General features: G+C 45.2%; 1 pseudogene; it reads left to right on the top strand.

Annotated features, from left to right (window-relative positions):
• The window catches only part of LOC135550951 (rap guanine nucleotide exchange factor 6-like), a 162,015-nt pseudogene that overhangs the window by 123,066 nt on the left and 23,842 nt on the right, over positions 1–15,107 (top strand).

Genomic DNA, 15,107 nt, shown 5'->3' with positions numbered 1-15,107 from the left:
TCCTCTGCAGCAGAGGTAACTCTGGGTTTTCCTTTCCTGTGGCGGTCCTCATGAGAGCCAGTTTCATCATAGCGCCTGAAGGTTTTTGCACCTGCACTTGGAACAAACTTGACTGACCTTCATGTCTCTCATGCTTCTCTTTGCTTATTTGAGCTGTTCTTGCCATAATATGAACTTGGTCTTTTACCAAATAGGGCTATTTTCTCTATACCACCCCTACCTTCTTATTTACAATGATGACCTACACCGGCCAAACCCAGACGACACTGGGCCAATTGTGCGCCGCCCTATGGGACTCCCAAACATGGCCGGTTGTGATACAGCCTGGATTCAAACCAGGGTGACTGTAGTGACGCCTCAAGCACTGAAACGCGGTGCCTTAGACTGCGGAGCAACTCGGTAGCCCCACACATGCAATGAGATTGAATAGGTCCAGGCAGATCCATATTAGGCTCTGGTGCCAGGAGTTCCTTAGTCCATACCCTCATCATGAGTTTTACCCAGACTAAACCTCTCTCTGTCTCTCTCTGTCTCTCTCTGTCTCTGTCTGCCACAGTGATGGCGGCGTGGGCCAGTCTCAGGATGACAGCATCGTGGGCACTAAGCAGTGTAGGCACAGCGTGGCTGTCATGCCCATCCCTGGCAGCAGCATGTCATCCAGCAGTCCTGATCTGCTACAGCCAGCCACCAGTGTGCTGGACTTCTCCAACACAGCAGGTGAGAGACACGCACTCATCACTACCCGGGCAGTCCGATGGGCAGTATGTCACCACTGTCATGTTCACCAGACCATCTCCAATATGCCTTGTGATCATGGTTTGGGTAGTGACTACTGCTCACAACTACACTGAGTCAATTAACAATTGAACATAGGCACACTTTCCATAAGTGTTCATCTTGTTCATTTTTGAAGTGTATGGCCTCTTCAGACTGGTTTATTTAGGCATAAAACTGGAGTTGTGTGGTGGGAATACAGCAGTCATTACTCATGGAGCAACACTTCTCACAGATAGAAAGTGCTTCCTGCTTGGCCAGTGGAGAAACTCAGTTAATCACAGAATGAATCATATGAGCCCTTCATACACACACAGGTGGTCTGCTTCTCCTCTCTGCGTCTCTCAAGCCTTTCCATTTCAAGAGCTTTGACATTAAATAGAATTTAGAGCCATATGAAAGGGATTAAACCCTGAACAAATATAGTCAGTTTTGTTCCGGACAGATTTCAGACACCATAATTCATGAATTAACTAAGCGGCCTCCCCAGGGAGAGGGGGTAGAGTGGAGGGGAGAGTATGGTTTTCATTTATGCTCTTCGACCATTTGCAATTCAAAGCGGCCAGAGGGCCCACTCTCCAGTCTGCAGCCCCAATACATCACTGCCCCCTCTTCTCCCCTCCTCTTCCTCCTCATTCTCCTTCTCATTCTTCTCCTCCTGCTCTTCCTCCTCATCCTCCTCCCACCTCATCCTCCTGCCCCCCCCTCCTCGATTGGGTCCTGGACTTTCTGACGGGCCGCCCCCAGGTGGTGAAGGTTGGAAACAAAATCCCCACTTCGCTGATCCTCAGCACTGGGGCCCCACAAGGGTGCATGCTCAGCCCCCTCCTGTACTCCCTGTTCACCCTTGACTGCATGGCCATGCATGCCTCCAACTCGATCTTCAAGTTTGCAGATGACACAACAGTAGTAGCCTTGATTGCAAACAACGACGAGACGGCCTACAGGGAGGAGATGAGGGAACTCTGAGTGTGGTATCAGGAAAACAACCTCTCACTTAATGTCAACTAAACAAAGGAGATGATTTTGGACTTCAGGAAACAGCAGAGGGAGCAGCCCCCTATCCACATCGACGGGACAGTAGTGGAGAAGGTCGAAAGTTTCAAGTTCCTCGGCGTACACATCACGGACAAACTGAAATGGTCCACCCACACAGACAGTGTGGTGAAGGCGCCTCTTCAACCTCAGGAGGCTTGTCACCCAAAACCCTCACAAACATTTACAGATGCGTAATCGAGAGCATCCTGTTGGGCTGTATCACCTCCTCGTACGGCAACTGTACCACCCTCAATCGCAGGGCTCTCCAGAGGGTGTTGCGTTCTGCACAACGCATCACCAGGGGCAAACTACCTGCCCTCCAGGACACCTACAGCACCCAATGTCACGGAAGGCCAAAAAGATCATCAAGGACAACAACCACCCGAGCCACTGCCTGTCAACCCCGCTCTCATCCAGAAGGCGAGGTCAGTACAGGTGCATCAACGCTGAGACCGAGAGACGGAAGCTATTTTTCAATCTTACGGCCATCAGACTGTTAAATAGCCATCACTAACACAGAGGCAGCTGCCTACATAGACTTGAAATCATTGGCCACTTTAACAAATGGATAACTAGTCACTTTATTAATGCCACTTTCAATTGATTAAATTTATTTAAATGAATTTCACCTTTTATTTAACCCTGTAGGCCAGTTGAGAACAAGTTCTCATTTACAACTGCGACCTGGCCAAGATAAAGCAAAGCAGTGCGACAAGAACAACAACACAGTTACACATAAACAAACGTACAGTCAATAATACAGTAGAAACATCTATGTACAGTTTGTGCAAATGTAGGGGGTAAGGCAATAAATAGGCCATAGAGGCGAAAATAATTACTATTTAGCATTAATACTGGAGTGATAGATGTGCAGATGATGATGTGCAAGTAGAGATATGTTCACTTGGCTATGCATGCCTCTCTCTAATATCAATATGCCTTGTTCATTACTGTCCTGGTTAGTGATTACTGTCTTATTTCACTGTAGAGCCTCTAGCCCTGCTCAATATGCCTTAACCAACCATGTTGTTCCACCTCCAAAATATGCGATGACATCACCTGGTTTAAACATCTCGAGACTATATCTCTCTCTTCATTACTCAATGCCTAGGTTTACCTCCAATGTACTCACATCCTACCTTACCTTTGTCTGTACACTATGCCTTGAATCTATGCTATCGTGCCCAGAAACCTGCTCCTTTTACTCTCTGTTCTGAACGTGCTAGACGGCCAGTTTGTATAGTCTTTAGCCGTACCCTTATCCTACTTCTCCTCTTCCTCTGGTGATGTGGAGGTTAATCAAAATCAAAATCAAATCAAATGCATTTATATAGCCCTTCGTACATCAGCTGATATCTCAAAGTGCTGTACAGAAACCCAGCCTAAAACCCGACACACAAACTACTGCAGCGTAAATACTGGAGGCTGAGACAGGAGGGGTCAGGAGACACTGTGGCCCCATCCGATGACACCCCCGGACAGGACCAAACAGGAAGGATGCAGTGCCTAGCTCCACTCCCACCCCCAGGTGCTCTCATTTGTTGACTTCTGTAAACGTAAAAGCCTTGGTTTCATGCATGTTAACATTAGAAGCCTACTCCCAAAGTTTGTTTTACTCACTGCTTCAGCACACTCTGCCAACCTAGATGTCTTAGCCATGTCTGAATCCTGGCTTATGAAAACCACCAAAAACCCTGAAATCTCCATTGCTAACTATAACGTTTTCCGCCAAGATAGAACTGCCAAAGGGGGCGGTGTTGCAATTTACTGCAAAGATAACCTGTAGAGTTCTGTATTACTTTCTAAGTCTGTACCCAAACAATTTGAGCTTCTACTTCTAAAAATTCACCTTTCCAGAAACAAGTCTCTCACTGTTGCCGCTTGCTATAGACCTCCCTCTGCCCCCAGCTGTGCCCTCAATACTATATGTGAACTGATTGCCCCCCATCTATCTTCTGAGCTCGTGCTACTAGGTGACCTAAACTGGGACATGCTTAACACCCCGGCCATCCTTCAAACTAAACTTGATGTCCTCAATCTCACACAAATTATCAATGAACCTACCAGGTACAACCCCAAATCAGTAAACACGGGCACCCTCATAGATGTCATCCTAACTAATTCGCCCTCCAAATACACCTCTGCTGTTTTCAATCAAAATCTCAGCAATCACTGCCTCATTGCCTGCATCCGTAATGGGTCTGCGACCAAATGACCACCCCTCATCACTCTCAAACGCTCCCTGAAACACTTCTACGTGCAGGCCTTTCTAATCGACCTGGCCGGGGTATCCTGGAATGACATTGACCTCATCCCGTCAGTAGATGATGCCTGGCTATTCTTTAAAAGTGCCTTCCTCACCATCTTAAATAAGCATGCCCCTCTCAAAAAAGAACTAGGAATAGATATAGTCCTTGGTTCATGCCCGACCTGTCTGCCCTTGACCAGCACAAAAACATCCTGTGGCGTTCTGCATTAGCATCGAATAGCCCCCGTGATATGCACATTTTCATGGAAGTTAGGAACAAATATACACAGGCAGTTAGAAAAGCTAAGGCAAGCTTTTTCAAACAGAAATTTGCATCCTGTAGTACTAACTCAAAAATGTTCTGGGACACTAAAGTCCATGGAGAATAAGAGCACCTCCCCCCAGCTGCCCACTGCTCTGAGGCTAGGAAACATTGTCACCACTGATAAATCCGCTATAATTGAGTATTTCAATAAGCATTTCTTTACGGCTGGCCATGCTTTCCACATCGCTACCCCTACCCCGGTCAACTGCCCAGCACCCTCCACAGCAACCCGCCAAAGCCCCCGCCATTTCTCCTTTACCCAAATCCAGATAGCCGATGTTCTGAAAGAGCTGCAAAATATGGACCCCTACAAATCAGCCGGGCTAGACAATCTGGACCCTCTCTTTCTAAAATTATCTGCCGAAATTGTTGCAACCCCTATTTACTAGCCTGTTCAACTTCTCTCTCGTATCGTCTGAGATTCCCAAAGATTGGAAAGCTGCCGCGGTTATCCCCCTCTTCAAAGGGGGTGACACTAGACCCAAACTGCTACAGACCTATATCTATCCTACCCTGTCTTTCTAAGGTCTTCGAAAGCCAAGTTAACAAACAGATTACTGACCATTTCGAATCCCACCATACCTTCTCCGCTATGCAATCTGGTTTCAGAGCTGGTCATGGGTGCACCTCAGCCACGCTCAAGGTTCTAAACGACATCATAACCGCCATTGATAAGAGACATTACTGTGCAGCTGTATTCATCAACCTGGCCAAGGCTTTCGACTCTATCAATCACAACATTCTTATTGGCAGACTCGACAGCCTTGGTTTCTCAAATGATTGCCTCGCCTGGTTTACCAACTACTTCTCTGATAGAGTTCAGTGTGTCAAATCGGAGGGCCTGTTGTCTGGACCTCTGACAGTCTCTATGGGTGTGCCACAGGGTTCAATTCTCGGGCCAACTCTCTTTTCTGTATACATCAATGATGTTGCTCTTGCTGCTGTTGATTCTCTGATCCACCTCTACGCAGACGACACCATTCTGTATACTTCTGGCCCCTCCTTGGACACTGTTAACTAACCTCCAGACGAGCTTCAATGCCATACAACTCTATTTCCGTGGCCTCCAAATACTTTTAAACGCATGCTTTTCAATCGAACGCTGCCCGCACCTGCTCGCCCGTCCAGCATCACTACTCTGGACTGTTCTGACTTACAATACGTGGACAACTACAAATACCCGGGTGTTTGGTTAGACTGTAAACTCTCCTTCCAGACTCACATTAAGCATCTCCAATCCAAAATTAAATCTAGAATCGGCTTCCTATATCGCAACAAAGCATTCTTCACTCATGCTGCCAAACATACCCTCGTAAAACTGACCATCCTACCGATCCTCGACTTCGGGGATGTCATCTATAAAATAGCCTCCAACACTCCACTCAACAAACTGGATGCAGTCTATCACAGTGCCATCCGTTTTATCACCAAAGCCCCATACACTACCCACCATTGCAACCTGTACGCTCTCGTTGGTTGGCCCTCGCTTCATACTCGTCGCCAAACCCACTGGCTACAGGTTATCTACAAGTCTCTGCTAGGTAAAGCCCCGCCTTATCTCAGCTCACTGGTCACCATAGCAGCACCCACCCGTAGCACGCGCTCCAGCAGGTATATCTCATTGGTCACCCCCAAAGCCAATTCATCCTTTGGTCGTCTTTCCTTCCAGTTCTCTGCTGCCCATGACTGGAACAAATTGCAAAAATCTCTGAAGCTGGAGACTCACATCTCCCCCACTAGCTTTAAGTACCAGCTGTCAGAGCAGTGTACAGATCACTGCACCTGTACTTAGCCCATCTGTAAACAGCCCATCTATCTACCTACCTCATCCCCATACTGGTATTTATTTATTTATTTTGCTCCTTTGCACCCCAGTATCTCTACCTGCACATTCATCTTCTGCCAATCTACCATTCCAGTGTTTAATTGCTATACATTAATTACTTCGCCACCATGGCCTATTTATTTCCTTAACTTACCTCATTTGCACTCACTGTATATAGACTTTTTGTTTTCTTTTGTTCTACTGTATTATTGACTGTATGTTTTGTTTATTCCATGTGTAACTCTGGGTTGTTGTATGTGTCATTGCTACGCTTTATCTTGGCCAGGTCGCAGTTGCAAACTTGTTCTCAACTAGCCTAAATAACGGTGAAATAAAAAAATATAAAAAAAGAGATACTGGGGCGCAGGAGGGTAAGTAACAATATGGGGATGAGGTAGTTGGGTGTGTTATATATAGATTGGCTGTGTACAGGTACTGTGATCGGTAATCTGCTCTGACAGCTGATGCTGAAAGTTAGAGAGGGAGATATAAGACTCCAGCTTCAGAGATTAATAATGATGTTTACATATCTAGCACTACTCATCCCAGATGTATAATACTGTATTTTATACCATCTATTGCATCTCGTCTATGGCGTTTGGTCGTGGCCCATCCATATATATATATATATATATATATATATATATATATATATATATATACATATTCTTATTCTTATTCCATCCCTTTACTTAAATTTGTGTGTATTAGGTAGTTGTTGTGGGATTGTTAAGATTACTTGTTGATATTGCTGCACTGTCGGAACTAGAAGCACAAGTGTTTCACTACACTCACAATAACATCTGCTAACCATGTGTATGTGACCAATAACATCTGCTAACCATGTGTATGTGACCGATAACATCTGCTAACCATGTGACCGATAACATCTGCTAACCATGTGACCGATAACATCTGCTAACCATGTGACCGATAACATCTGCTAACCATGTGACCATTAACATCTGCTAACCATGTGACCATTAACATCTGCTAACCATGTGACCATTAACATCTGCTAACCATGTGACCATTAACATCTGCTAACCATGTGACCATTAACATCTGCTCACCATGTGACCATTAACATCTGCTCACCATGTGTATGTGACCATTAACATCTGCTCACCATGTGACCATTAACATCTGCTCACCATGTGACCATTAACATCTGCTAACCATGTGACCATTAACATCTGCTAACCATGTGACCATTAACATCTGCTAACCATGTGACCATTAACATCTGCTAACCATGTGACCATTAACATCTGCTCACCATGTGACCATTAACATCTGCTCACCATGTGTATGTGACCATTAACATCTGCTCACCATGTGACCATTAACATCTGCTCACCATGTGACCATTAACATCTGCTAACCATGTGACCATTAACATCTGCTAACCATGTGACCATTAACATCTGCTAACCATGTGACCATTAACATCTGCTAACCATGTGACCATTAACATCTGCTCACCATGTGACCATTAACATCTGCTAACCATGTGTATGTGACCATTAACATCTGCTCACCATGTGACCATTAACATCTGCTCACCATGTGACCATTAACATCTGCTAACCATGTGACCATTAACATCTGCTAACCATGTGACCATTAACATCTGCTAACCATGTGTATGTGACCATTAACATCTGCTAACCATGTGTATGTGACCATTAACATCTGCTAACCATGTGTATGTGACCAATAACATTTTATTTGTTCCTCCTCCTCTTCCTCCTCCAAGCCAACTGAGATATGAATCATCTTCTAATAGTGTGTTTCTGTTCTCCACCGACCACTGTGAGTAACGGATAGGTAGAGGGGATGTTCAGAGAGAAGTGCAGAGTAATCCCTCCCAAAGCCGGGCTTCAAATTAGATTGAGATGGGATCAGTGAAACTGGAGTTTGAAGTTAAGGTGTTATTCCTCTAGGCCTTTGGTAGGGTGTAAGAAGGCTTGCCTGGGGACTCCTGTGTTTGTACTGTGTGTTTAAAAAGCCGAGAGTCACTGTGGCAGACTCAGATCTCCACTCTCTGTTTTCACACACACACTGTGCCCTCCCTCTCTCCAGTACACTGATCTGATTGTAAACAGATGCTTTAGTGAAAGCCATGACACAAGTCCTTCTGCCCCGCTGACTTCTCCCACAATGACGCACAGGAAAAAGCTATCATTCTAATCCTCTGTTTTATATTTCCAACCACTGTTCTTGCTCGCTTCCCCAGCCAGGGGCTTACACTGTCAGTATCTAGGTGGTTTCTTGGAATGGAATCATTTGGGCTGTTTGTTTGTTTTAGAGATGTTTGGTTTACTCTTCCTAGTTTCCCCTCACATTGTCTTCCCCTTCTTTTATGAGCTTTTGACTTGCTTCTCTCTGTGTTGTATGTCCTGAACCTCAGTCTAAGTTGGACTCTGCGTGGTATTCTCTGGCTTCATCCCAAATGGCACCTGGTTCCCTACATAGTGCTCTACTTGAAAAAGATCCTTATGAGACCTGGTCAAACATGGTTCAGTTAATTGGGACCTATTCTTAGTGATGGCTGATTGTGTTTGTTAAAGGAGCCCTAGCTTCATGTTGAAGTACCTTGCCCTGCACTCTCTTCTAGCTGTGGTGCTCTGCCCCTGTCTACTGTTGCTGCTGTAGCTGGGATTTACATCTAGTGGATCTGTGATGGTGAGCGGGACACAGGCTGGGGGGGCATTGGGTTAGTAGGAACCCGAAAGCCAGGAGGTCTCGCATGACTCCATCAATGATTGGTTAATCACCTGACCAGAGAGGCACATGGATCGCTCTCATCCAGTTCGGTCTGTATTAGTCCTGTCAGGTGTGGGGTAAAGATAATGATTACATATGATAGGACAATAAATGATTGAGGGTTCTCCCCAAATTATGTAAGAGAGAGCACCTTGTTGACTGGCTGCGACACCATTTTGTATAAAAAAAAAAAAATGTTTTTTAACTTTTTGTTGTCATACTAGATTGCAGGAAAAGGCAGTCAGTTACAGATGTTCAAAAACTCAGCAGCACTGCCTTAAGAGGAGAAAAAGAGGAGAACCCTGTGATTGCTTTAGACCCTAAGCACAAATCATCGCTAATGAGCCTTATTTTGATCTCAACTCCACTTTTAGTTTGAGTAGGTTGAAATTGATTGGTTGTGGCACGGCTTTACACTGCAATATAATATTTAGACATCTGCAGCAGTATTATTGGTGTGGCTCAGTGATTAGTGTTTAAGCTAATCTTGCTGCTGTAATAGTGATGAGGGTTCTAGTTTTGTGCCCAGCGTGAGGGGAAACGGCACTAAGGAGCACATAGCTACCATAATGACGGTGTCAGTCCATTGACCACGCCTCAATCGACAGGGCAGGGAGGGAGCAGTGCACTGTTAGTCATCTGTCATCTATGACCGTTCTACCTTTTCTTTCTGTTTACCTCTTGAAGTGATGTCTCTCTTTCTGTCATTAGACTCCCTGCATGACTGCTCCCAGACAGACATAAACACTATCTACTGCCGATGGGATGCCTTTATTCCAGCCTTCACCTCCTCCTCTCTTCCCATACCACTTCTCGTCCTCCACTATTAATGCCTCATTGCTTTACCCTGCTAAAGTGTGTGTAATGGACCACAACCACTTTTGTGTGCAAGCAGAGCAAGTATGAAGTTCTTGTTCCCTTTGACATACTGGGAAATGCATCTTACATGCATATCTTTTAACCACAAGGGTTGTTTGCTTACTTTAAAAAAAAACTTTTGGTCATTTGGACTAAAGATCTAACGTTAAAAAAACATACTGATGAGCTAGTTAATAGAGCTATGATTTAAAGTGGGTTTCTTTTTTAGAAATATATCTTGCCTCTCCTTGAACAGCAGGAAGCAGATTGTGCAGTCAACTTTCCTACCAGTTTTTGTCTATAGCTGGACATCACTAAAGTCCCTTAAATCACTTCATTACTCCCTTCTTGTTTATAAAGCTCTGTTCCACAAGCTTCCAACATACCTCACTGCCCTGTTGAAATAGAAAAACACAAGATATCAGACCCGTTCGCAGGGTTTGTTAACTCTTGAAGTCACAATTCTTTACAAAACAAATTCCACTGATGCCTGTTCCAATGGTGCCTCAGGGCACCATTGCCCAGTCTCTATTGGGCCCTGATTGAACTTCTTGCGTCGAGCAATCCCGTATCCGGGATCCTATTTATAGCCTCAAGCTCATTAGCATAACGCAACGTTAACTATTTATGAAAATGAAATTAAATGAATGTGCTAGCTCTCAAGCTTAGCCTTTTCTTAACAACACTGACATCTCAGATTTTCAAAATATGCTTTTGAACCATCGCCAAACAAGCATTTGTGTAAGAGTATTGATAGCTAGCATAGCATTTAGCGGGCAACATTTGCACAAAAACCAGAGAAGGATTCAAATAAAATCATTTACCTTTGAAGAACTTCGGATGTTTTCAATGAGGAGACTCAGTTACATAGCAAATGTTCAGTTTTTCCTGAAAGATTCTTTGTGTAGGAGAAATCACTCCGTTTTGTACATCACGTTTGGGTACCAAAAAAAACGAAAATTCAGTCATCAAAACGGCGAACTGTTTTCCAAATTAACTCCATAATATTGACTGAAACACGGCAAACGTTGTTTAGAATCAATCCTCAAGGTGTTTTTCACATATCTCTTCATTGATATATCATTCGTGGATGTCTACTTTCTCCTCTGAATCGCTTGGAAAAAGACGTGCAGCTGAAGATGACGCACCAATTTCAACGGAGGACACCGGGCGGACACCTGGCAAATGTAGTCTCTTATGGTCAATCTTCCAATGATATGCCTACAAATACGTCACAATGCTGCAGACACCCTGGGGAAACGATAGATCGGGCAGGCTCATTCCTTGCGCATTCACAGCCATATAAGGAGACAATGAAAAACAGAGCCTCAAAAATCCTGCTCATTTCCTGTTTGAAGTTTCATCTTGGTTTCGCCTGTAGCATCAGTTCTGGGGCACTCACAGACAATATCTTTGCAGTTTTGGAAACATCAGAGTGTTCTCTTTCCAAAGCTGTCAATTATATGCATAGTCGAGCATCTTTTTGTGACAAAATATTGCGCTTAAAACGGGCACGTTTTTTTATCCAATAATTAAATAGCGCCCCCATAGATGTAAGAGGTTAGATACATAATTTGTAACATTTTGAGGGTTAACTTTTGTTCTTGTTTTGAATGCGTTTAATTTGATGCTTCTGTTTATGTATTGGACATCTTCAACATATCCTGCCAAATAAAGATGTCTGGGTCACAGATGGCATCTTGTTCCCTCTATTACGGTGCACTATTTTCCACCAGCGCTCTGTGGGTCTGGTCTAAAGTAGTGCACAATATAGAGGAATCGTCTGTGTTCTGGTATTCCACCATATCTCTTCATCCTGTTCTTCTCCTCCACCTGTTAGACATTCCAGACCAGGTGATCCGGGTGTTCAAGGCTGACCAGCAGAGCTGTTACATCATCATCAGTAAGGACACCACGGCCAAGGACGTGGTCAGTCATGTGGTCAACGAGTTTGGCCTTCTCGCGGCCCCGGAGACCTACTCCCTCTGTGAGGTGTCTGTCAGTCCCGAGGGCGTCCTCAAACAACGCAGGCTACCTGACCAGCTCTCTAAGCTGGCTGACCGCATCCAGCTCAATGGCAGGTAAGAAAAATACAGTTCTAGAATCAGATTATCCCACTCCAATCCTAACGATCAACCATCAGGGGGATAGAAAATGGGAGAAGATGGTCTGACCCTGTATCAGTGGTTTGATGCAACGTCTTCCACCTTGGTTCCCCTCAGGTCTGAAAATGGGTTAGATTGTAGTGAGACAGGGAGGGACAGCATAGCCTCTCCATCTCCCCTAATTCCCTCCTACCCCTCGTCTTCTTCCTTTCCTCTCAGAGCACCTCAGCTAAAATGGCTCTTCTCTGTCCCCCCCCGGCTCTTCTCTGTCCCCCCCCGGCTCTTCTCTGTCCCCCCCCCGGCTCTTCTCTGTCCCCCCCGGCTCTTCTCTGTCCCCCCCCGGCTCTTCTCTGTCCCCCCCCTTGCTCCTCTCTGTCCCCCCTTGCTCCTCTCTGTCCCCCCCTTGCTCCTCTCTGTCCCCCCCTTGCTCCTCTCTGTCCCCCCCTTGCTCCTCTCTGTCCCACCTTGCTCCTCTCTGTCCCCCCGGCTCCTCTCTGTCCCCCCTTGCTCCTCTCTGTCCCCCCTTGACACCTTCTGTCCCATTAAACACCACTGTCCCCGGCTCCTCTCTGTCCCCCTCCCAGAGACACATTATGGCTCCATTAAATGTCTCACCACCCAGAGAAATGTGCTAAAATGTCTGGACGCCACCCAGGGAGAAATGTATGGCTAAAATGTCTCACCCACCCAGGGAGAAATGTATGGCTAAAATGTCACAGCCCTGTTGGGGCCAGGACCACTCTGGCCAGCATTTTAATGCTGCTGCCCTATTGGCATTAACCAGGGATATACATAATATACCAAGGATATACATAATATACCAGAGATATATACATGGGATATACATAATATACACACACAATACATACAATAAATGGTGGTATTTTGGTTATACATTTTCTAATGATGATTTTAATAATGACTCATTTGTCATTAAATGTTATCTGCTTTGTAATCAACACAATGTGTTCTGATGACTGTCTGGTATTATCCTCAGTACACGACTAACCCCTGGTATCTGGTGTCCCCGTCCCCAGGTACTACCTGAAGAACAACATGGAGACGGAGACGTTGTGTTCAGACGATGGCGCCCAGGAGCTGCTGAAGGAGAGTCACATCACCCTGCTCCAGCTCAGCACCGTGGAGGTGTGTGTTTATTAGGGCTTGTATACACAACTACAACCATTCCTCCCTGTATGTATTTCTAAAGTTGTTGTTGTTCAGGTTGCCGCCCAGCTCTCCATGAGGGACTTTGAGCTGTTCCGTAACATTGAGTCCACTCAGTACGTAGACGACCTCTTCAAGCTGCTGGACTCCTCGGGGGGGCTTCAACAGACACACCTCAAGCAGTTTGAGGAAGTCATCAACCAGGAGACCTTCTGGGTCGCCACGGAGATCCTGAGAGAGCCCAACACCATGAAGAGGATGAAGACCATCAAACACTTCATTAAGATCGCCCTGCACTGTAGAGAGTGCAAGAACTTCAACTCCATGTTCGCCATCATCAGGTGGGTTTATCCTGGCTTCCATTGTTGCGACCAGCAGATGTTTAACTAGGCAAGTCAGTTGAGAACAAGTTCTTAATTACATTGACGGCCTACCTACATTCAGACCACTGTAGGGTTTGCCTGGCTAGAACCCAGGAGACCTGTCCCATACTCCCTGTTCTAGTTTCAATCTGGTTCCATTCATGCAGTTCATTCCATTAGTGCCCACAATCAAAACATCTATTCCTTCTACTTATTGCTTGTCAAAATGTACAGTTATTACATTTATGGTTTGTTATTTTGTTAGCTCAGCCTTCTATGGTTCGGCTTTGTATTGCTATATTGAGCTTCTGTTGCCCTGTTGTGCCATCAATCCTCAGGGAGCTGTGTGTGTGTTCCCTACTGTCTGTCCTCCAATGTGTAATGAGTCGTTCTCAATCCCACTGTAGATCAGTCATTTCCCTGGCTGGCTGACTGCCTGGAGATTCCACTTCAGAGCAGAGAACAATGAGGGACTCATTCTAGAGCAGCGCTGCCAGGGGAGGGGGAGGGGGGAGAAGGAGGAAACGCAAGTCATAATTAGCATCTCTAAATGAAGCTGCTCTGAGGGCACACAGCCACAAGGCTACATAGAGAAAATGAGAAAACAAACATTGAAGAATTATGGTTTTTCGATTGCATGTTTTGTTGTGAGTGAATGTGTGTACACTCAACCAAAAAGACTCCTTAATTATGATAATGTACATACCCCAAAGTGGTGCACATTGCTTTCAGCTTTCACTTCTGTATTCCATGAAATGTGTCTCTGTACAGTGTGCGTGTTGTGTCTGAGTGCTGGGCTGGACAGTGGAGTGGTCATCTGTCCGGCTAGCCCGGGGGATTTGGGGGGGCAATAGTTTAGTCTCCAGGGCTACGTCGTGATTTCAAAATTAAGCAGAGGGCAGCACAGATTTTCTTACAGACCGGTTAGTTTGTCCAAAGCAATTTGCGGGCCAGAAAAACGGCAGTTAATTGAGAACTTATAGGTCCATTATCAACACACTTTCTATCTAGTTTCAAATGTTCAAGAGTGGCCTAGTTTTTGTGTGTTTTTTTTCTCATAATAATCTGAACCCTAACCCCTGAACTCTGACCCTCGTCTCCTCCCCTACAGTGGTCTGAATCTGGCTCCAATAGCTCGTCTCAGGTCATCGTGGGAGAAGCTGCCCAGTAAGTACGATAAGCTGTTCCAGGACCTGCAGGACATCTTTGACCCGTCCAGGAATATGGCCAAGTACCGCAACGTCCTGAGCAGCCAGAGCATGCAGCCTCCCATCATCCCCCTGTTCCCTGTCGTCAAGAAGGACCTCACCTTCCTACATGAAGGTATGGAGGCCTTACTCAGTGCCCGCCTAAAATGTCTTCCTCTTCTCCATTGTAAACATATCTGATTAATTGGTTAAACGTTCATTTATACAGCTTTATCTGGTTACAATAACATCTATTTAGCAAGAGAGCACTGTAACAATGATTATGGTCCTTGTTTTGACAAACGTCATGTTGAATTTGTGTTTTCTATGATGTTAGACCAGTATGCTCGTTGTGCTGTACTAGACTATATAACGTACATCATTCCTAACTCAGGCACTCATCAGACAATCAACTCTTCTTATGTCCATTAGCCACTAGCATTAGCATT

Source organism: Oncorhynchus masou, chromosome 12 (assembly GCF_036934945.1).
Source record: "Oncorhynchus masou masou isolate Uvic2021 chromosome 12, UVic_Omas_1.1, whole genome shotgun sequence".
Classification (NCBI taxonomy): Eukaryota; Metazoa; Chordata; class Actinopteri; order Salmoniformes; family Salmonidae; genus Oncorhynchus; species Oncorhynchus masou.
This window is presented reverse-complemented; position numbering and strand designations above follow the sequence as displayed.